Source organism: Lissotriton vulgaris, chromosome 6, assembly GCF_964263255.1.
Source record: "Lissotriton vulgaris chromosome 6, aLisVul1.2, whole genome shotgun sequence".
Lineage (NCBI taxonomy): Eukaryota > Metazoa > Chordata > Amphibia > Caudata > Salamandridae > Lissotriton > Lissotriton vulgaris.
The window spans coordinates 241,888,989-241,914,609 of record NC_141694.1 but is presented as its reverse complement, the minus strand read 5'-3'; positions in this window follow the sequence as shown (position 1 = coordinate 241,914,609).

Here is a 25,621-nt window from a genome sequence, read left to right as displayed (position 1 = left end):
GTAAATCCAAAAACATCATATACCTGCTCATCTGTCCATGTAACAAAGGATATGTGGGCGAAACATCAATGTCCATTCATGTGCGACTAACTAACTAACTAACTGAGCATAGATCTGCATTTAGAACTAAAAAATTGGCTTCACCAATGGTATCACACTTTGTTGAACATTACCATTCTGCTAATGATATACGATGGTATGTCCTGGAAAAAACTTACATCAAAGCCAGGGATGTGTTCAGACAAAGTTCGAAAGAAACGTGAGGTCTTTTATATTTTCTGGTTAGATACTGTAAACACGGGCCACAATTTAGATATTCCCTGGGATTAGGCTATTATCTGAAGAGGTATTGAAGAATCGCCATTGCGGCTGCTAATGGTTGACACTTCACACTGTTGTCTGTAAAATACCCTAAGCTCCATGAAGGGGGAATACATTTGGGCTTATATATGGTAAAAATCCGAAATATATCATCGGGTTGATGTATCACTTATATAAACCCTTATGAGTTTTTGTAAATGTATCGACTAATGTAAATAAGCACACTATACATTCATCTTGTACATGTATTTGAAACCTTTTTTGTATGTCACATGTTTCATTTTACAATTTCATTCATCATCTCAACTTTGGGTAAGCGATTTCTTTCCCTTCTCATTTTAACTATGCCACCAATGTACATCGTTCAGTTGGAAGCGAGCATATGAACTACTACCGTACGGTATTGGCCATATGATGTATTTATTTCCTCAATTACTATTAATTAAGAATCTCATCTACACTCTTTAGGAATGCGTATATCTAAGTGCACCCTTCATCGTAGCCACCTTTAACCGTTCATTTTCATTACCAACATTTTAGGGAAGCATATATCCAGCAGCACTTATTTTCGCCTACAGTTTGATCTTTTCCAATATGGCGCATCTCTTTACTTTGAGTGCTTGAGGATTCTACTTAGTCCTATCTCTTTTTCATCAGTAACAATTAGCGTGACCCTTTGCCTCAATGAAGGCGGTTACTTACTTATGTATTGGCGGTTGTTTATTATGCGCATTGCCATGATTAACTGTACTTAACAGCAGGAGTATTGTGCATTATTATATTATTCTGACTCTTTCTTTACCTTTTTTTGTTTTTGTACATAATACATTTTTAGGGTATATATCCTTTGAGATCACGCGCATTGCCCCCACACACAGCAGAAGTCTTGCGCACACATTTTTCGCCTTTATTTACTTTTACTATTTATATATATTTTCATTGTATATATCTTCTTGCATTGTAGTCCTCTTTCTATCCACATAGATATGATACGTTATGTGTGGTAGCAAGTCCGTTGTTGCTCACGGCAGCACTCTCGCATTTTGGCGCATACCTAACTGCTGTTAAATACCCTCAGAGAGATGGCGTTCTTATCCATGGCGGCCACTCGATAAGACGCACACGTCAGACGCTCAGCAGAATCCTTCGTGGATACTCTGTTTTCCATTATTCAGGTATTTCATTTTAAAAGCCTTAGGTCTAGCTCCGGCCATTTTTTGACGTAGCACCTTGAGCTTTATATTTAAGGTACTATTGTTGACCTTATATTTTTATATTCAGATTTAGGGTATCAACCCCTGATCTTCCAGATAGGTGGAGTTCCTAACCATGGCGGCCACCCGATAAGACGCACTCGGTAGACGCTAAGCAGATTTATGCGGAGAAACGCTGTTTTCCAATGTTCAGGTAGTTCCTTTTTGAGAACCTCAGGTTTGACTCTGGCCAGTTTTTGACTTAGCCCCTTGAGCTTTTCATTTAAGGCACTAATGTGTGGACTCCATATCTCTATATTTGGCTTTAGGTTATCATACCACTGATGTCCCTGTTGTTATTATAGCAGACTCTCTGGACCTCCACCCTTCAGGCCATTGCAATTTAGGTCCACCAGGATCAATAAGTAAGTCATTTTATCCTTTGCATTCAGGTAGCTATATAGACTCTGTGAATATTTTTGGGATTATTGTTAGGTATTATTATTTTCTGTCTCAGTCTTTTGTTTAACATAATATTCATTAGTGATTCATATCTTATATTTTGCCTCTTCTCTTTCTCAGGATATTACTTGCCTGATATTTTTAATTACTAAATCGCCAGTGGGAGACCTTAAACTATACATGACGGCATCACCTTGCATTTAGATGAGTAACCTTATGGTTTGCATTATTGTGAGTGTAAGTCGCTGTCTTCTATACAGAACATTTCACAATGTTACATACTGAGGGCAATTTGTTCATTTGTATGCCTTTCAGCTACCTTTTCCTCCTGGTGGCTCACATCCTCTAGTTTGCCTACAATTGTTGCCATACTAGGACATCTCCCCTGGATTAGTTGTATCCCTCAACAGGTAACATAGGTTTCTATATCTGTTCCACATTCAGTATAACTACCATATTAGGCCATGCATTTTGGATTAGATATCCAAGACCCAATCTGTGCCCATCTGTGTTTTTTAATTTCATTTATCTCTTTGCCAGGTTGACATGTATAATCTATCCCACCCTTTGAGCAATCTGTAATCTGAAATGTAATCTGGCCTAGCTATTGGTCTATAGTGGGCTGATTTGCTGCTTTTATATATAAGTCTGCCTTTCCTTGATAAATTTTTTGGTCATTTTGCTGTTTATATATATATATATATTTTTTTTGTCGTCGTTATGTTTAAAAAGTTCATCCTTCCATTGTGACTATTGGCTGCGCTTACTACCAACTCATACTTTGGATCTATATCTTAAAGGGCATTCTACGTGTATATCAGTAAGTGGCCCCTTTTTATATTGTTAATCTTTCATTCTACTATAGCTGCTTAGTTCTTTTATGCTCGAATCTAAATGTAAATGTAAATGTATTTGAGCTTATATAGCGCACAGCTACCCGCAGTGGGTTTCCCAGCGCTTGCTTAGGGAACCCGTCCTGGTATTCCCCTGTGAGATAACCCTCGCAGGGTATCCACAAGGTGAAAGCCAGGCATCCCGCCGCGAGGGGCCGTTGTGGAGATTAAGCAAGCTATTGCCCAGAGTCGCAGAGTGCGAACCCATGAGTCGAGAAGGCACCGGAGCGAGAATTATCGAGTCCATGGAATTTTTTAGCCCAAGACCCGCAGAGGCGGGGAATTGAACCCTGGTCCAGGGCCGATCTCAGCTTCCGGGTCTGCCGCCTCTAACCCCTGAGCCACACTTCTCTAATGAATCATAATGATATGTGTATATGTTGTGCCCCCGGATACATATACAATAGGCCCACCAGCTCTTTCTGTCCCTAACCGTCCGCTTCTTGGCACCATATGAGGGTGTATGTATGCCTATCCCTTTTGAGAGATGAATGAATTGTATACATAAGTGATCGTATTTATTATATATCCTGATATACTCTGTTTGCTATAGTTCTTCTTGATTTATTGAGAATATTGGCTTGGGCTTCATTAGTAATTTTGTCTTAATGGAGATGATGAAAATCTATATTTTGTACATAATATATGTGTGGTCACAGTAATTGATCATGTTTCAGTAGTGTTAAGCTGATCTAGGATCTTATGCTTGTAATATAAATATATGTACCCTTCACCTGTATAATAATAGTCATGCTATATCTTTTATTCAGTTTCAGTGCAATAGATGGTTTCCTGATGAAGGCCACAATGCCGAAACGCGCGTAGTTTACATCTACCGCATTGAAACCATCAATTCTAGTCTATGGTTGTCTTTTTGTATTATTAAAAATGTCTTTATGTATATATGAATGTTCTAATGGATACTACTTTTTGATATCAACAATAAATTGAAATGCAATCTGTTTGTTTGAAATAGAAATATATGAAACAAAATAAAAAAAATATAATTCAAAATATAATTGATTAATAAAATGAAAATAATTTCTTATATTTATGTGGGATAACTTTGGTCTATTTGTGACGGTCTTAGTAAACCTAGTGGGTAGGTACATGCAAAATTTAGACTTAGAATTGCTTATGTCAATTGTTTGACTGAACTGGCTATAGACCTTTACTTAAAGTGTTTCTTTTCCTATGTATAGCTAGGTCATAGGATAAATAGGGGTCCTCTTTTTTCAAAAGAAATTGATCCTTATATATCATCATGGCTGCAAGAACATCCCTCAGCACCATGCTGAACATGGGTTGCGACATCCCTGCTGCGCCGGCCATGGTCTCCTGGAAAGAACCAGTTGCAAAAAAGTGGAGGGCTGCCATCACTTTGTATGTGGGTGTGAATGCAGTTGGGTAGTGGCGATAAGGCTGCAGGTGGGGTTCCAACAGTTCACTTCAGGGTCAGTCTGTCGAGGCGGAATTTGCGAATGATCGCTATATCCTCCATGTCCTATAGCACTGTCAGGTGACTTTTGAGATTAGGCCTCCTAATAGTTCAGATGTAAATGGATAAATGTCAATGACAACCATCATGAGGTGGCCACAGCATATCTCGTTAAGGATGTCACACAAAAACAAAGACTGCCATGAGAGATGCGTGGCACACCAGGTCACATGGGTGAAGATTTGAGACACACAGAGGGCACACCTCTCCATTTACAATACACAAGTGCCGTAAACAACACATAGGTCAATGGGAATGCACACATACTGAACACCACATCCCACATGTGCACGCCTTGTACCATACATCCGCAAAAGTGTGTCAAATGAACATGACTGGCTCATACCCATCTGCTGTACCTGTCACACCTCAATGCATCATGTGAACTTGGCACACATCAAGAGCCCAATGATCACAGTATCAGGAAAACTGTCACTTGTGTGCATGAGCTGATATGGTAGCACAAGTAAGTAATAACACCATACAGTGAGACAAGCTTTGCCTAGGTCAGCACTGACCCACAACACATTGATTTGTCACACATCATTGACATCAGCTTAACAGTGTGAAGCTTCATCAAACATCAAATGCATAAGTGGCATTGCAGGCACCACAGGCCAATGTGCATCACACATAACGTGTGATCACCTGTGCATTATATTGAATAATGGCATTGTGTGGACAATGATGTGCCCTTAACCATGTTGCTGCTGTGCTGTGTACTGATGCAGTGTTCACGATGGACATTGCCATTGCATGTGCCCAGAATTGTGGTAGCTACCGCCTGGCCACGGCGGTGGACCCCAGCACCACCCCTTCACAAGTGTGGTAGCCATTGGCATGGAGACATGGGTCGATGGTGGTGGGCATGCGCAGCCACCCAAATCGCTGTAGCTGCCACCTGGCCATGGCAGTGTGACCCCAGCACCACCCCCTTCACAAGTGCTGTAGCCATTGGCATGGCGACATGGGTAGATGGCGGTGGGCATGCGCCACCACCCAAATCGTGGTAGCTACCACCGGGCCATGGCGGTGTGACCCCAGCACCACCCCCTTCACAAATGCAGTAGCCATTGGCATGGAGGCATAGGTAGATGGCGGTGAGCATGCGCTGCCACCCAAATTGCGGTAGCTACCACATGGCCATGGTGGTGTGACCCCAGCACCACCCCTTCACAAGTGCGGTAGCCATTGGTATGGAGACATGGGTAGATGGCGGTGGGCATGCGCAGCCACCCAAATCGCTGTAGCTGCCACCTGGCCATGGCAGTGTGACCCCAGCACCACCCCCTTCACAAGTGCGCTGTAGCTACCGCCTGGCCACGGTGGTGTGACATCGCCATGTGGCATTGCCTACAGCCAATGGGAGCGATGATTGCGGTGGTATGATGCACATTTAGAAATCGCGGAAGGCGTGCACCGCCACCGCGGAGGCGGTCATTGGATGGGTTTGAAAGATGCTCCATTGCATTATCGCACCCCGGGCCCCTGCGGTGTATCACCACCATGGAGCATTGCCTACAGCCAATGGGAGTGATGCTTGCGGTGGCATGATGCACATTTGAAAATCGTGGAAGGCGTGCTCCGCCACCGTGGAGGTGTTCATTGGATGGGTTTGAAAGATGCACCATCGCGGTAGCGCACCCCGGGCCCATGCGGTGCATCACCGCCATGGAGCATTGTCTACAGCCAATGGGAGCGATGATTGCAGTGGCATGATGCACATTTGAAAACCGCGGAAGGCCTGCTCCGCCACCGCGGAGGCGGTCATTGGATGCTTTTGAATGAGGTGGACCAGGACAACCAATTGTTGCAGCTTTGCACCTTACAAACGACTCCAGGGGGCTGTAAATCCGTGGGAGTGAGTCTCACATTTCCACTGTTCACAGAGCCTGCTGCTTGGGACCCTCTCCTGCTGCTGCCTCAAGAGCCTGCTGCCTGGGACCCTTTCCTGCTGCTGCTTCAAGAGCCTGCTGCCTGGTACCTCTCACCACTCTTATCAACCACAGGTGTTCCATGTCCACAGGGATGGTAAGGACAGAGATGATCCGTGCCATTCCATTCACAAGCGAGGAGCTGGAGGTCCTAGTGGACGAGGTGCTGGCACAGTACCCAAGGCTCTATGGTGGACCCAATGTAGTTGTAAGTTATCATAAAGGGCGCTGTAGGGCAGGGGGGTGTCAGACATGCATGGGGCTGGTGATGTCTGCGAGCCACTGAGGGGGTTCAGTGCAGTCATCCTGCATGTGTGTGTGAATATCAGGTACTCTCTACGCCCTCATGTATGCATGCAATCATATCTGTTTGGCCCATGCAGAGTGCACTTGTGAGGTATCCCCCAGTTTGGGATGGAGGGAGATTACAATAGGTCCTGAGTCTGTGTCTTGCCACTGTACTGATAGGTGTTGGTACATGACACTGGGTAACTGGTCATTTACCCTTCTTTTCTCCCATACCTGCAGCTCAAGGTACACCAGCGTAAGGCCGTGTGGTGGGCCATTGCAGCAAAGGTGCGAGCCCTGGGGGTATCCAACCGATGATGCACCCACTGCCACAAGAGGTGGGACGACCTCAGCCGGCTGGCAAAGAACGTGGCTGAGATGACTTTGGGGCTGCAACAGCGCACTGAGCCTTTTGGAATGGCGCAACTTAACACCATTGATGGCCCACATTTTGGCAAGTGACTAATCCTGAGCTGGATGCACGTCTGAAGGAGCATCGCCAGCAAGGCAGGGGTGAGTATTTGGGGAGGGTGACTTTGCTGGGAGCGGATGCATGTGTACAGGGCCTGTGGCAGTGGTGGCCCATGTGAAGTTTGTGTGGTGGTGCTGTTCTATGTCATGTGAGAGGCTGCTGGGATGTGTGCTAGTGTCAGGCAATGGGACAAACTGACCTTACAAAGATGATCCTCCCTGCTGTGCTTTCTCATAGCCAGATGTGTTAGTATACACATGGTCATTCAGCATTGGGATAGTGTGGGAATCTATTAGGGGTTGAACAGCAGGGTCCACTATCTGAGTGTGAATTCATATATGCCTACTTTGCAAGCACCATGATCGGTGAGGCCCACACGTGTGACAACAAGGTGACCCAGAGTAACACATGGTGATTGGTATGGCCGACTTGACATTGTGGACTGTCATGTCCTAATAGGTGTGTGTGTTGTCCCCTCCTGTTCCCTGTAGGTCTGTCAGTGGCAATGAGTGTTGGGACATTATAGGTGTGGGCAGGGCAAGTTGTGTGTCTGTTACACTTCATCCACCGGCATGGTGTTGTTCTGTGTGGCCTCAACATGGCTCAGTCATGGCAGATATTCAGGGTTACAGGCACTGTTGTGGTCTATGTAGTGTGTTGCTGCAATGTGATGGCAGGGTGTGGTGGTCCCATGTTCTTTTGGGCATCCCCTGGACTGCATTGATTTGTCCAGATGATGACACTAACACAACCCTGCATCTCCCTCTCATCCAGAATCGCCAGTGTACACGGAGGAACGGGAGCCGGAAACCAGTGGTGGCAAGAGTAGCACCACAGCTGCACTGGAGGCCAGTGACACAGAGCCCACCAGCACATCTGAAGGGGACCACAGTATGAAGGAGGAAACTGTGGCTGAGACACAGAGTACTACATCATCTGATGTCAGCGGTGATGCATCCATGTTGGCAGGCACTAGGGATGGGGAGTCTGCAACATCATCTACGACACAGCTGCCAGTGCCCAGCCTCCCATTCACTTTATCTGGTGCTGCCCGTGTCCATGTCAGTAAGAGGGGTCGAGTTACATTCACACCTGGCACCGCTGAGCCTGCACCTGTCCCCCCTGCTGCCCTCAGTGCTTAGTCTGTTGAGCTCCTGCACCAGCTTTGTGTGAGCCAGATCGCCCCGCTCAATGCCTTCAGTGACCATGACAAGAAATTCGGCCAGATTGTTGCCTACATGGAGGGCATACACTCTGACGTGGGTGGGCTACACTGTATAGTCCAAGCTTTGTCATCCGCTGTGACGTCTGCCCTTCAACAAGCACATACTCCCATTACTGCTCAGGCGCCTTTGTCCACCCCTCAGTCAGTGGCCACATCAGATGAAAGTGACCACGGTTTGCATGCGTCACAGACACGATACAGCACAAGGAGCTCACCGGAGACACACCCAAGCGGTCCCGCCCACTGACACCATCCCCACAGAAGAGCAGAGCCAGCCCAGAATGCAAGGACAAGAGCCTGTCAGGGAAGAGCAAGGCCGAAAAAGCAATGAGGCTGAAATCAGGCTCACATGTGTCAGAGGCATCACCATCAAAGGACTCTCCAGGCCCTAAAACTTCACGTAGAGCTAGGCGTGCAGTGTCTGTGACCACTGAGGAGGTGTTGTATAGCAAGGGTACACCTACGAAGGGCACAGGGCCACATTCCCCACCACATCAACTCCAATTCCAAGCCCAGTGAAGCAGGTGGACGAAAGCACTGTAGGGGCCACCCCTGGCAAAGAGGCAAAGGAGGACACTGTAGGGGCCACCCTTGGCAAAGAGGCAAAGGAGGGCACTGTAGGTGGGATACCTAGCAAACAGGGGAAGGTGGTCCAGAGGCGCAGCCAGACAAAGCGTTCTGCAGCATCCAGCACATCACCAGTGGTAGTGCCAGTGTCTGCACCTGATGCGGGACAGTTGGTGTGTGTGCCTGTTGTGTCATCACCAGTTCCCATTAACCCCAAGACAGGGAAGCCATTTCGTATTCCCAAAAAGTGGAAGGGCACCCCTCCAACCTCTCCGACCCACACTGTGTCACAGGTCTGCATGACTCCACTTCCTCGTGCCACTATGCTACCTGGTCCAAACAGCCCTCCAGCTACACAGACAACAGATAGCCCTACATCACATGTGCCTCTGTCTCCCCACTCAAGTGTTCCTGCTGTCCCTGACACACAGCCAACTGCAAGTCCGCCTGACAGCCAAATGTGATTGGCAGTCCTCCTCGTACACCTGCTAGTCCTGCCAATTGTTTGCCACCTGGGTGTGTTGCTGGTCATGGAAGGGTACAGTCAAACACACTCACTGTGCAGCTTCTCATATCCTGATTCCGCATTTCTCCCTGGCCACTGATATTGATATTCACTGCTGTGTTGTACTCTCACATGTGCCACGGACACAGGCCCTGTTGCTCTGCTGTGTTGTATTCTCACCTGTGCCTTGGACACTGGCCCTGTTGCTCTGCTGTGTTGGAGTTTCACCTGTGCCATGGACACTGGCCCTGTTGCTCTGCTGTGTTGGAGTCTCACCTGTTCCATGGACACTGGCCCTGTTGCTCTGCTGTGTTGGAGTCTCACCTGTACCATAGACACTGGTTCTGTTGCTCTGCTGTGTTGTACTCTCACCTGTGCCATGGACACTGGCCCTGTTGCTCTGCTGTGTTATACTCTCCCCTGTGCCATGGACACTGGCCCTGTTGCTCTTATGTGTTGTACTCTTGTAGAAATCAAAAAAAGGTTCCTAGGTGTCCCACTGATACTTGGTCCTGTTAAGCCAACAAAGAAGAAATTGGCACAAAAGCTGAAATATAAAAGTTACATCTTTAATAACCTCAAATGAGTGAGACTACGTCACATAGAAGCCTTAGCAACTGAATGAGGCAGCCTGAGGAGTGCAGAAAACAGAGGCCTTATATATGCTTATGGTTACATAGTAAGCATATGACCACGGGGCAGTCCTGGCTCATGTAAGCATGCAAAATGACTAAATGGGCATACAAGATCTACTTGCTCAACAAAGTGGGAGGAGAGTTACTTCTCCATACAGCAGAAAAAATAGCCTGACAGTTATACTGGAGAAACAGGTGCATTCTACTAGCTAGGCCCCTCTGGGCATGTGCGAAGGTGGAAGATGCTGAATATAGTTTGTCTCTGGGCAGATTTCAAGAGCAGTTAACAGAAAGGTACGACAGAGCACATGGCAAACAAAATGTCTGCCAGAAATACAAAATTATTATTATTATTATTAATTGGGTTTTGTTAAGCGCAGACTACCCGGAGGCCTCGTAGCGCTGAGTGTGACTGGGGGGACAGGTGAGGGTAGGGAATTACGTGAAAAGGAGGGTTTTTAGTTTCTTGCGAAATTTTAGGAGGTTGCGTTCACCACGCAGGAAGGCTGGCAGAGCATTCCATGCCTTAGCTGCATTCCAAGAAAAGGAACGGCCTCCCCATCTAGCACGTTTGACTTTGTTCTCCGTTGCCAGAAAGGCTGTGCTGGAGCGCAACGACCTGCGAGGGAGGTATGGGGTGGCCAACGAGCAGATCATTGCAGGCGCTTCCTTCCACATAGCCTTGTGCATAAAGCACATTGATTTAAACAGTGTTCTGGCCTTGATGGGTAGCCAGTGGAGTTGTTTTAAAGCAGCAGTCCCTGAGTCTCGCCGGTTAAGGCCCAGCAGGAGGCGGGCTGCTGCATTCTGCGTGACTTGGAGCTTTTTTGTTGTGGTCGCCGGGGCCCCTAGGTACAATGCATTCCCGTAGTCTAAACGGGACAGAATAATGGCTTGCACCATGATCCTACGGGCTTGTGGGGGAAGGAGTGGTAGTACTTTCCTGAGCATGCGCATCATGCCAAAACAGGTGGCCGATACAGTCGTTGCTTGGTGGTTAAAATTGAGATTAGTATCAAGCCAGATGCCTAGGCTCTTTATTTGGGGTTTGGATTGGGGTTGAGTGCCCATGCATGGGGGCCAGTTCGGGAGCGGACAGGAAATGTTTGAGTTTCCCAGAATCATAAGCTCCGTTTTATCACCATTAAGTTTCAGGTGGGAGCTGGCCATCCATTTATTGACTGCCACTAGACATTTCTCAAGCCTAGGTGGGGAGGCGGTGGTTTGGTTCATGGAGACGATCAATTGAGTATCGTCAGCATATGTGACTAACTCCAGGCCAAATGAATGGACGATGTCTGCCAGAGGGAGCATATATATATTAAAAAGGGTGGGGCTCAGGGACGAGCCCTGAGGTACACCCTGATCAAGAGGCCATATCCTGGATTGTGTGGAGCCCTCGACTACTCGGAAGGAGCGGTTTTCCAGGAAGGATTGTAGCCAGCGAATGGCTGTTCCTGATACTCCGATTTGTTTGAGACGATGGATGAGGATGATGGTGTTCACAGTGTCGAAGGCGGCACTCAGATCAAGCAAAATAATTGCTGTGGTGCCGCCTGCGTCCATCTGTTTCCTGGCTAGCTCAGTCACAGTCAGAAGAGCTGCTTCCGTACCCAGCCTGGGGCGGAAACCTGCCTGAGAATCATGAAGTATGTTGTTTGATTCTAGGTATTGAGTGAGAGATGTGTTGATATGCCTCTCGAGCAGCTTACTGATCCATGGGAGCAGGGATATAGGGCGGTAGTTGGCCATATTATCTGGATCCAGGGAGGGTTTTTTTAGGAGAGCTCGTACTTGGGCTTCCTTCCAGGCCGCAGGGACTATGCCGGTAGTGATAGAGTTATTGAGGATGTTGAGAATAACTGGCCGTATTGTGTCTGTGATCTTTTTTAGATGGCAAGGCGGTGCAGGATCACTAGGGGATCCAGATTTAACTTTCCTTATTATATGCTCCAAATCATCTACTCCTATTGGAGGGAACTCTTCTAATCTGTGAAGTGTGATGCCGGGTGGCATGGTTGCTTCAAGGTCAGCTAAATCTGGAGCTACAAATGCTGAAGAGATTAGTTGTATTTTTTTATAAAAATATTCCGCTTGATTTTTACATCGGAATTGTGCTTTACTGGGGTCCTGGGGAGTGGATGGGGTGTCAATTAAAGATTTGGCTATTTGGAAAATTTCTCTGGGGCAGTTATGGGCGTTACTAATTTTATCTTCAAAGAAGCGGGCTTTGGTTGAGTTAATCTCTGCTTTGTATTCTTTGATGGCATCATGATGGTTTGCTTTGGCTGAGCTGCTGCGAGAAGCCCTCCAGGATCTTTCTAGCTTCCTACAGTGTCTTTTCATGTCTTTAAGTTTGGAAGTGTACCATGGTGATGCCTTAGATTTAGTTTTTTCCCTTAGTGTTGTTATTGGTAGCACAGAGTCAAGGGTCTTGGAGATCCATTGGGAGTAGTTATCATATGATAGTGTTGGGTCATCCGTGGCTTGTGGGGTGGTGATGAGTAGGGATTCACAAAGTGGATAAGATAACTTCTAAATACAGGATGGCTTCTGCTTCTGCGCATTTTCCATTCTAAACATTTCATTAAGCGGGTACATGTAAGGTATAAGCAGGAAAACCAAGAGAACAAAGCATTGGGTCATAATTAACATACGAATTGCAGGAGAGAGTAATGACCACTATTACAAACAGAATTATCATTTTTCACAACCCTAAGCAAAAGCAAATCCTAAAATCATCTAGTAAACATTTAACAGGGCTCCTATGCATTTCAGTGACTATCAATTTCAGTTTCAGAACAGCTAATAGGACATCTCTAATAAAAATATCTTCACTAGACTGTTCCATTTTCTTTTTATGAGGGCTAGAAAATCAATTTAATACATTCAAGGAAAGGGCAAAGACACATTTTTCAATTGCCCAGAAAAAGGTTTTTCGTGCATAATAAGTATAACTAATGCAAATATTAAAGCGACTAAACATATTATTACAAAAACAATCCTGGCTCCAAGGGATCAGGAAGACCACACAGGGCATAGGACTTAGAACAAAGCGCTGCAAAGGGCTGCTCCTCCTCAAAAATGGAAAGACTAAAGGGATACATTATTGACAAGAAAAAGAAGAAATCCTTGGGGAAATTGAAGCTGCTGTACAACCAAGCCAGAGGGTAGTCTTCTCCCTGTGTCCGTTTGAGCCTCTCAGGCAGGAACTGGTTGTTTCACAGTCCAGTTTCAAGGAAAAAGTCTCTTCTTTCAGGATAGGGCAGTCAACCACCAGGCAATTGCTCTTAGCGATTATGTCCAGTGTCTCAGGCAGTGCACCAGTTTTCTTCACTACAATCTAACAGGCACCAGAGACACAGCACCTGTTCCCTAATCTCAAGTCCTTCCCTAACTCCTGTATTGTTCTGCTGGTGCACTGCTCATTCGCTGGGGCAAAACATTGCATCCGGTGTGCTCAGACACCTCTTGACCAACAAACAAAGGTACAAACTTGAATTCACTTTGGGACCAGAATTCAAAGGCCTGATGCTAGGATCTCTGAAGCAACCCTTGTTTCAAAAGGGGTCACCACAAGCAAAGCTCCCTCGCCATTCTGGTCGGTCCGTGACTCTCAGCTGGGCATCAAATACAATTTCTCCTTTCTGATTTGTGACCCCGTCTTTCGCCCAAGACAGTGGCAGGGGTATACACTTAACTTCCCAGTGCTTCTGCCTTCACTGAAGTCCTAGTTGCCAGCAATGCCTGTGTTGGTTACCTTCACTTTGGCTTCAAGCTGAACTGATGCTGAGGCTGACTCCCCAGGCTGAATCTGATGTCCGGGCCCCTCTGGCAATGGTTGTAAAGCAGAAAATATCTATTGGTGGACAGAACAAAAGGTCTTTAGATAAGGCACAGAAACAGTCTATCAACAGAGAGGATAGTTAGAAAATACTTCCTAGTCTTGGGACGCCCCATATATTAGCAAGGCACCCAAGAACCACTTTCATCTATCTATGAGAGAGTAAAAAAAAAAACAGCCTGGACCTATTGGCAAGTATAAAAGGAACTCTTTGATGAACAAGAGTAAATCATCACCCAATCCCAAGCATCCAAGGAAGTCTGTGTTAATTTACTAAACTCAGAGGAAAGCAACACAGACATACTCTAAATCCTTACATTGGTGTATTCCTGTGTACTAATCTGAAAACCCTCAAAAAAAGGAAATGTTCTACACTTTTGCTCATAAACTTTACATTACTTGTACAGGACTGCAGACACTTCTAAAATGATTCTTCTTAATAAAAGCACTTACATACCTACATTGTACGCTTAGCACCATGCTCTCATGGTACAGGAGCAGCAGGAAAATCTAAAACTGCTACTTTAACAGGAGTTCTTATCTATAAAACAATATTTTCTTCAAAACATTTTCTTTCAAACGATCACAAGGGCATCTTCCCTGCCTTCTACTTTTCATGATCCAAACTATGCAACATCAGTTCTAATAAGAACTGTCAGTTTATTTACACAGACTAGCTAATAAAAAACTAGCAATGCCCTTGCAAAACTACAATCATGGTGTTATCACCTAAGACTTGTAGAACAAAACTACACACATCTAATTCCCCTTGAAGATCAAAAATAAGGGAACAGCAATCTAGACCACTGATCCTGCCATAATTTCATCAAGCAGGATGGGCAGTGATAAAACCTATATATTTATTCATTTTATTAATGCTAACAATGTTTAAAACAGTATTACTAAATAGCCAATTAAATGTCTCATTGCTATTTCACAGACAACTTAGACAGGCTAAAAAAAATTGAGAAAAGGAGAGAGCAACATACATATTACCTAGCCGTAATTTGTAGAGGAGATAGCCTCCTTCTCCCATTTTGACAGTAGGAAACCTGAAACAGGTTTCACTTCTGTCAACACTATCAACCTCTATATGTAGCAACTGGGCATAAACTTTTTTAGCAAATGTACAAATTTCATTGCCTCAGCTTTTAAGCATTAGTGCTGTATAAATAAGGCAACGCTTATCTATTAATCAAAGTTCACATATACCATTATATCATTTTCAATCACATGAGTGCATAAAGTGCTTGTTTTTTGCCAAACAAAAAGGTAAAACTTCTCCTTTTTCCCTGTCCTCTTTCAAAAAATGTCAGAGGTCAAAATGGCAATGCAGACATTGCTCTGGGAGCCATGCTATGCTCCTAAATATAGAGCTGACATTTAACTCTTCCCAGCTGTCCTATTCTGTGTGCGAATGCAGCTTTCCCTAATTCAAAGTCACAGTTAAAGCAGAAAACTCACCCATTCCCCTATTTGTCAGTTTAATAACTTCTGCTGTTTTTTTATACATATTTTTAACTATAAGCAGTGTGCAGTATACTTTTGCAACAATATAAAGGTCAGCTATTTGTTTTATACCCAAATATTTACATTTACTGAAGCCTAAGGCACTTTAAAAGCTACTGTAATTTGAAAAAGTGCTGTTTAAATAGTGCATTTTACCCAATTTCGACTTTGATATTTGGGGCACTTAAAAATGAATGTCCTATAATTTCTTTGCATAATATTCATTATCAGAATGTTCATTACCTAGCCCAGGAGTTAGAAATTGAAAATAGTCATATATACCTTTATAAAAATTAGTTTTTTACGCCTGCTCAGAGTAAAATTCCATATGCAACTATCTTCATTATGAGGTACAACACAGCTTAAATTACATTTTAATGCTAGGAGGTCACAGTATGAGTATTAAGCTTTATATATATATTAAAAAACGAATTTGAAAGCACTTATTTTTTTATAATAATTTTTTCATAATTAATATTTTTTTCTTTAAAAAAAAAATAAAACCAATCATTTTGATAATTCCTCATAGGAAAAGCAAGCTGCATCTCTTGCCGATCATATTTAAACACATTCGCTCACAAGCCTAAGCACAGAAGCCTAACTTGAAACTTGACACATTTCTGCTCCACTTTTTAAAAGGACAATTATTTTAACATCAAAACCATGAATATGCTAAATAGGCGCCTAAAATAACAGACCCAGAGTTTATGACCTACATTAGAAACTTCGATGTCGTGGCATTTCAAGAAACACGGCTCGCAGATCCCCCGCACCTCCATGGCTACTTACCCTTTACTCTGCTGCAAAAAGGATAGCTAAATATGGGCACCCTCAAGGCGGCCTAGTAACTTATCTATCGGCCACATGTACCTTGACGGCTAAAGAAGTCGGACTAACTTCTACAACCTCGCTGGCTGTTAATATTTACCTGTCACAACTTAAAACAAGTACCTTTGACACCGACTTTACTTTTATCAACGTCTACATCCATCCCGGAAGGAAAAGAAAAGCAGCCAGCGACCTTTGCAGCTTTATGGAGACTTGCATAAGGTAAAGACCCATAACAAATGTCGTTCTTACTGGGGACTTCAACCTTAACCTCATGGGTACCACGCAAGAAGACGAACCACTAATTCAAAATGCAATCTGGAACATTCCATCACAAGTGTCTCCACAACTCTCCAAGCAAACAAAGCTAGGCAATAAGACTTTAAAAGATCTGGAATACTTCAATATCAGGGCGCTAAATGGAAGGACCTCTGGAGATAACCCCTCAGCTGCAACTTTTCACTCAACAAGAACAAGCGCATCCTAGACTATACCTTTATTTTATTACCACTATTACAGTTCTTAAAATCATACCAGATATGCTGCAGCAGAGACAGCGATCACTGCCCCCAAGAAACCATCTTTAAGATCGAAAAGTCCAACTTTGAGCTATCTAAAGAACTGAAAGATTCAATCCACACCGTCAATTTCAAAAAAATTAAATATACAGCAGCTATAGATGAAACTCTAGTGGAAAGAGCAAAACAGCATCTTGGGAGCTGCTCTGGATCCAGCTAAACCACGAAATGGGAACAATTTACAAACATCATGTCTACATATGCAACAAGACCTAAGCCACAGTCACAAACAGGCAATGAAAGATCAGGCAAATTCTCTCAAGAACATAAAAGTAAAATTAGAGGCATAAAAACCAGAATCTATCGCACAATGAGAGAGCTCCAACAGGAACCCAAAGACACAGCAAAGCACGACCAATTACGGAAATTAAAATCAACTTTGAAAAAATCAAAATGGGAAGCAAACAGATCTGCTGAGGATAACTTATGGGCGAGACTTCACGCTGACATTAAACGGAACGATGGGGCAAGGTTCTGGAAATCAATAAACTCATTCATAAGACCAACGCACCATGGGATCTCATCTAACATCTCAGAGGACACATGGGCAAACTATCTTGGTACCCATTTCAACCAGGCTGAGGGATATAACCAGGACCAGGAGCTTGCTACTTACAGAAAACTTCCAGCGAGCAATGGCTTAAGCTCCACAGAATGGCACTCTCCGAGCGAAACAGGGAATTTGCCGAACTTGAAAAACATCATTTAGCGCCAAATCAAGAAGGGAAGAAGAGAGGGAGCTCTAGGGCCGAATGGAATCCCGCCAATTCTTTACAAACAAGATGGGGCAGGCTGGGCAGCAGCCCTGGAACCCCTTTTTTTAGAGATAAGACATTTCAACATCCTGCCAAGCTCCTGGAAGGGCTCAATTATCTCCCCAATTTACAAGGCAGGAGACAAGGCTTACCCTCAAAACTATCGATTAGTGGCTTTAATCGACAATTAGGCAAAATATTTTGCAGGCATCCTTCTAGAAGAGCTGATGGCCTGGGCAACAGAGAGATCCTTAATCCTGGCCAACCAGACAGGCTTTGCCAAATCAGTAGGCACAATGACTAATATTTTGGGCATGGGCATGCTCATAGACAAGGCAGAATTTAACAAAATGCCCATTAATTTCTGCTTCATTGACTATAAGGCCGCTTTCGACCATGTAAACCAGAACCTCTTATGGTCTAAACTGAACAACTGGGGGATATTGAGACCACTTTTGGACCTGCTAATTAACCTCCACACAGAGACCTGGGTACAGATAAAGGTGGGGGATGGATCCGTTTTGTCCAGGCGCATACAGACCAACAAGGGCCTGAAACAGGGCTGCGTCCTGGCCCCCACCCTATTTAACTTATTCCTAAGCGACCTGGTCCCCATTTTAAACGGTTGTAACTCCCACGCTCCGAAGCTAGGGGGACTGCATTTACCTTGTCTACTATATGCTGATGACATCGTCCTTATAAGTTATACCAAGGTAGGACTTCAACACCTCCTGACTGCAACACAATGCTACTCAGATAAAAATGAGCTTACAATAAACCTTGAGAAAACACAGACAATGACCATCAGCAGGAAACAAAGGAAACCAACATCATGGTACTGGAACAAGGCAAGAATTGGAGATACCCCAACATATAAATACTTAGGAGTGAAGATCGATAACGGTGGACAGTTCTCCGCCCAGAGAACGAGTATACGAGGGAAAGCGCAATCTCTGGCAATTTCGCTGAAGTCTCTAAACCTCAAACTTTCTGGCCCCTCTCTTCTGCCCCTGACGCAAGTAATTCACGCTAAACTTCTCCCAACAATTACCTATGGGAGTGAGGCACTTAGAGGAAGGGATGCCAAGATCCTTGATAATACAATAACAGCCGCCTACAGAATCATCTTCAGCCTACCCAAACAAACCTCACCAGCTCAAATCAGGCTAGAATTTGGCATCGAGCAACAGCTCCTAGCAAGGCAGGGAGCCTACATGATAGCCTGGAACAAAGTGAGGAAGTCAAAACAGGGAACATTAAATGAATATTTGTGGAGTGAGTTAGTACAACATCCATCCTCAGCAGCAGCCAAGTTCCTACTGGACAGCCGGACGAACACGGGACTAGAGCAGCTCTGGGATACCCCAGTAAGTCATATAACTTTTAAAAAATTGATCAAGAAATTGATCAAACAGCTATCATAGGTCCAAGATAAGGCAGCCCTCTCCAAAAGAACGCATGGTTGGATGACCCTAAACTCGTACACTACTAAGGCACCACAGATCTACCCTGGAGAGGGATACTCCAAATCCGTCAAAATGCGCTTCCTAAAGCATAGGCTGGGCTTGCTACCCTGTATTCAAAATCTCCCGCGCTGGATCAAAATAAAAGCTGATCCCCTTTGTTGGCTATGTGGCTTGGGGCAAGAGGACATGCTGCACTTGATATGCTCTTGCGAGAAATTACACGATGAACGTAAATACTTATTGAAACAACACTTCCGCACACGAAGGAAGGCAGTTCTGGCTTGCTTTTCTCCCCATGACTCTCGCTAGAGCTGTAGCTTCGTAAAATTTATGAAGGCGATGGAAAAAAAGATGCCTGAAATAAATCTATAACGGTCCCTGTACTATTGATCTAATACCGCTTTGTCGAATGACATTACTGACTCAAAGAGCTTATGGGGACATCAGGAAAGTGGAAATATTTTATAATTATAAAGCTGAACTTAAAAAAAAAAAAACTTTACTGCTTACGAAGTTGATGCGTGCACATTCGAAACAAGGAAATATGAATGTTTTATTCTCTATTATTAGAATTGTAATTGTATTATTCTCTGTTCTTAACCTATTCTTGTACTGCAATGGTTTTAAGTAACTATGCGGAATAAAATTATTACTATTATTATTACTATTATAAAAAAGCTTTACAAAAAGGAAATCCTAATGGAAAAGTTTTCCTGGTATCTAAAATAATGAACCTGATTTTTTAAACTTTTTTAAACAACATTCTGAAATGCAGGAGTTTACCCCGTGTTTAACTGACAAAGTCCTAGCAGAGGCAATTTTCCTGTTTCTCCATGGCCTACAATCAAAACAACAGCTGCTGCTAACCAGTGTTGAAATGTAAGCACAGTGAGAGTCTATTTAAAACTGGGAAATTTCTAGTTCTAAAATGTGTATGCAGTTCAGCAACATCCAATTTAGTCAGATGATGTGTTTGCATGTTAATATCTAATACAATGTATCTAAGAAAAATGCTGTAAGTTTATTTACTGCAAAACATACAATTCCATTCTTGATGCCTATTTTATTCCTATTGAATGTGAATTCTAATGTTATCTTTTAGGCATTGGCAGTTTGTACATGTGCATAATTGCTTACTCTATAAATGAAATAGTAACATATAGTTATTTAGCATATCATATGGTACATTTCTGGATGTTTATTTAATTTTTATTTACTATTAATTAAATGACATTTTGCATAACAGACTGATGACAACAAAAAAAACACAAACACATATTGAGCTCATTTCAGACATATACAGATAGAGTCATACACTCAGGACACATAATACAGCGCGCTTAAGGCTAGCAATCCTTACACAAAGAGCGCAATCGCTATTTACTTTGCAATGTAAAACCATGAACCACATAGACATTTAAACACTCATTTAACCCACAGATCAACACTTAAGACAGAAACAAAGGACAGCCCACAGACTGTACTTAAATCAAACCATTTGTAAATACTAGTTGTAAGTCATATTTTCAAGAAGCGCTTCTCAATAGGGTTCCAAAAGACTGCAAAAACAGCCCAACAAACTGTTTTATTTCCAAGAAGCCAAAAAACACTCAATTCACTAGCTTTGGCTGGCAGAACACCAAAAAATCGCTCTGCATATCTCCATTCATGAAATTATGCAGAAAAAGGATCCTTGTTTGTATTCTGTCCATATTTGAATTCCATGGGGAAACAGAACCACCAAGGAAGAAATATGTTTTTATACCTAAACCTATATAGCTATTCCCTCAAGGGAGCCAACTTATTTAATTCACATCTCACTGTGGTACCTCCAAAAAGTAACACATTCTTTGATGTGTGCTTGAAACAGGCATGCTAAAAATATTGCAAAATATGCAAATATTATATAATCAAAGTGGCGCTTAAGGTACTGTTCGTACGTTGCGCCGTTCAAAGTAAATCAAAACTGAGAAAAATCTCCTCATTACCTGCCTACATAAATTGCAATTTACATATTACATGCATATCAATCAAAAGTTGGCCAACGCAAATCTAAGCCACAGTAAGTGTTACTAAACTACCTTACCAAACAAAGGCATCAAAACCAATAGCAAGTGTCGAAGAACGACTCTTACCAAACAAATGGTTGTCCAAATTCTAATTGCCAAGTTCTGAATGACCTAACGGTATTTTTTAGAATACTCACGCCAAAAAGGTTCTCAGTCAGGGGTGTCATTATGTGGAGGATCAAAATCAGGAAGACCAGAAATAAACTGGACAGCAGAGACAGAGAATCCCCAGAATCTCTGTGCACAGAGTACCTCCTTAGTAGAGTCCTGTCCTGTCCTTCACAGTAGATTTCTGTCTCCTGACAAGATCACTCGCTCAGATAGCCACTTCTCTGATGAGGTCCACGTTGGAGCGCCATTTGTAGAAATCAAAACAGGTTCCTTGGGGTCCCACTGATATTTGGTCCTTTTAAACCAACAAAGAAGAAATTGGCACAGAAGATGAAGTATAAAAGTGACATCTTTTTGTGAGACTGTCACACAGAAGCCTTAGCAACTTAATGAGGCAGTCTGAGGAGTGCAGAAAACGGAGGCCTTATATATGCTTAGGGTTACATAGTAAGCATATAACCAAGGGGCAGTCCTGGCTCATGTAAGCATGCAAAATGACTAAGATGGGCATACAAGATCTAGCTGCTCAACAAAGTGGGAGGAGAGTTACTTCTCCATACAGCGGCAACATTAGCCTGACAGTTATACTAGAGATGCAGGTGCATTCTACTAGCTAGGCCCTTCTGGACATGTGCGAAGGTGGAAGATGCTGAATATAGTTTGTCTCTAGGAAGATTTCAAGAGCAGTTAACAGAAAGGTAGGACAGAGCACATGGCGAGCACATGGCAAACAAAATGGCTGCCAGAAATACAAAAAGGCTTTCACAAAGCGGATAAGATAACTTCTAAATACAGGATGGCTTCTGCTAATGCAAACCCATTGCTGCCAATTTAGAACACTCATACCTGTGCCATGGACACTGGCCCTGTTGCTCTGCTGTGTTGTACTCTCCCTTGTGCCATGCCCACTGGCCTTCCTGTTTGTAGTTTGCCTGTGCAGATTATCTTGCATATGGTCAGCATTTTGTGCCTTGATCTTTCCACTGTTGTTCTACTGTCACAATAGTGCAATATGTAAATAAAGACAGTTACTCCTGTTGTGTGTTTTGTCAGTGTCCTTTCTGATTAAAGTTCTTTTGGTGTGTGCATTTGGTTGCCTGTGCCACATGCTCTATGTGTCACTTAAACATTGCCAAGCTCTTTGCCCGCATCACATTTCTAAACAGGGGTGACAGGGTCTTCAGTCCATTCAAACACTGATACTTGTGTTATCTCTGTCGGCTCTTTTTACTGTCATGCAGTTCTCTTTTTAGTGGTTTGCTATCGTTGGCTACGTTGTTGGCATGTCAGGTTAGGGTACACTGCCAGCACAGGATGTGATGCTGTGCACAGGGTTGCATGCAGGCTGGGCAATGTCATGATGTTTGTGTGTTATTCCTGTATATGTGCCCAGCTGTGTATGTGTATGTTCATTTTGTGTTGGCCCTTAGTCCTGGTCCCCTGGCCTACATGAGATGGGTGCTCTTGGGTGGGGAGGAGTTGTGCAGTGTGAAGGGTGTGACTTTGTAGTGGGTGTGGGTGGGTGTATGCCCCTGTATTGTGATAGACACAAATGTGTCAGCCAGGAGTTGTGTGCCTGTAGATTGGATTTTCCTGCATCGTGCAAATGATTGTATGCACTTGCGTGAGTTGTAAGTATGGCCACGAGCGGGACGAATTTTACTCAGGAAGCTTTACAGGGTTACAGCAGGTGCCCAAGTTGAAGCTAATTTCTTAGTAACCATTTACAAAATGGTTACAAAGAAATTAACTTCAACTTGGGCACCTACTGTAACCCTGTAAGTGCTTCCTGAGCGGCGCCTTGTTGCATACTTGCAACTATTCTCTGACTCTGCTCTGACCCTCGAAGCAGGATCAGAGAATAGTTACAATTAGGCAACGAGGCGCCTGTCCCAACAATTAAACCTCAGCAGGAAGCACTTACAGTTAAAAAAACAGGTGCCCGAGTTGAAGCTCAAATTCAGTAATGCATTATAATCAGCCCAATAATCTAGTGAGCACGTTTGATGCTAGGCAAGTGTGCTTTCTCCCCAGATCTACAGTCTACAATTAGCTGTAATCCGTGTTGGGGGTCTAGGCATCCACGAGTTTCTCAAGCGCAATCCCCCTGTACTTCAAGTGACCAGCACTTACTGCTTTCCCCTCATTTGCTGCTCTGATCAGTTTCTGACCCTTTATAAATGAGAGGCATGTGAACTCGCACAGAAGCCCCGCCTGTTTGGCCCCTTCCCACACTCACTAGGCTATGCAACCTCTTCTCTCCCTTTCTCCCACTGTGATGGACAGCTCACTCGAGGGACCTCAGCGCCTATGGGTGCGGTGGCAAAAGTTACAGACACACTTGGTCACTGAAGAAAACTCTTCTGGGCCTTTACGCAGCTGTAGTGTAGGAAAAGCATGATACATTTACCCAACGAGGTAGCACTTACTGCTTTCTCCTCATCTGCTGCTCTGATCGGTCTCTGATCTTTATGAACAAGAGGTATGTGAACTCGCACAGAAGCCCGGCCCCACACATACTAGGCTATGCATCCTCTTCCCGCCCGTTCCCCCACTGTGATGGACAGCTCACTCGAGGGACCTCGGCGCCTATGGCCGCGGTGGCAAAGTTACAGACACACGGGGTCAACTCTTCTGGGCATTTACGCAGCTGTAGTCCAGGAAAAGCACGATACATTTACCCAATGAGGTAGCACTTACTGCTTTCTCCTCATTTGCTGCTCTTATCGGTCTCTGACCTTTATAAACAAGAGGCATGTGAACTCGCACAAAAGCCCGGCCCCACACACACTAGGCTATGCAACCTCTTCTTGCGCTTTCCCCCACTGTAATGAACAGCTCCCTCGAGGGACCTCCGCGCCTATGGGCGCGGTGGCAAAGTTACAGACACACGGGGTGAACTCTTCTGGGCATTTATGCAGCTGTAGTGCAGGAAAAGCACGATATATTTACCCAACAAGGTAGCACTTACTGCTTTCTCCTCATCTGCTGCTCTTATCAGTCTCTGACCTTTATAAACAAGAGACATGTGAACTTGCACAGAAACCTGGCCCCACGCACACTAGGCTATGCAACCTTTTCCCGCCCTTTCCCCCGCTGTGATGGACAGCTCACTAAAGCGACTTCGGCGCCTATGGGCGCGGTGGCAAAGTTACAGACACACGGGGTCAACTCTTCTGGACATTTAGGCAGCTGCAGTGCAGGAAAAGCACGATACATTTACCCAACGAGGTAGCACTTACTGCTTTCTCCTCATCGGCTGCTCTTATCGGTCTCTGACCTTTATAAACAAGAGGCATGTGAACTCGCACAGAAGCCTGGCCCCACACACACTAGGCTATACATCCTCTTCCTGCCCTTTCCCCCGCTGTGATGGATAGCTCACTCGAGGGACCTCAGCGCCTATGGGCATGGTGGCAAAGTTACAGACACACGGGGTCAACTCTTCTGGGCATTTACGCAGCTGTAGTGTAGGAAAAGCATGATACATTTACCCAACGAGGTAGCCCTTACTGATTAGCCAGTAGAAAGTACTCCAGTTGAGTATAGTGCAATTGTCCAAAAATCCGCTATTCCGCGGGAAAGCCGCGAATTCGCAGATTTTTTTGTGAATTTGCACGAATTCGTGAACCGCGAATTCGCAAAATTCGCCCATGCTTAGTGAGTTGTCTATTGTGCACTGTGCAGTGTGTTGGTGTGTCCATGCAGTTCTGTGTGACTCCTCCTTGTTGTTTTGGTCACTTATGAGTGTGCAAAGTGTGTAACTTGCACATCAGTGTTGTGTTTGTTTGATCTTCAATGTGTCTTGAGTGTGTTTGGTTAGACTGTGTGGCCCTGCTGCTCCTCACTGGCATTGTGTTTGTGTTTGTCATGCATTGCAGGCACATGGTGCCTTTTCTCCTCCTGTATGTCATGGTGTGTGTGGTGTGATGCCATCCCCTATGTGTGCCACTTATGCCTAGCCATTGTGGGTCTGCACTCCCTCTAGTTGTGTATGATACACCCCTTATATGTCGACTACTGACATGAAAGTCGGTTGACTTTGATGTCAACTGTCCTCTTTGTTTACATGTGTATGTGCCTTCCTATCACTTCATTTGTGAGACTGTGCTTTGGGGTGCAGTTCTTGGGCCAAGCCTGATGTTGCACTCTGAACATTGCCCCAATGGTTTATATGTGATGATCTTGAGCTATTTATCAGTGAGGATTGCCCATGTGCACTTCGGCTGTGTGTGCTGCCCAGTGCTCTGGTGTAGGTGGTTCTGCTCTTGTATCCCAGAGTGGTGCATCCTGTTGTTGTTGTGTTGGATGTCTGTGTGTTGGATGTAGTATTGTTTCACTTCCTGGGTGTGCTGTTGTGTTTGTGCTGTGCTGAATTGTGGTGTGTGTTGAGGTTGTGTCAGTCATTTCTGTGTGTAGCTGTTGTGCTTGGTGTGCACACACTGCTTGTTGTGCATACAGTGCTGTG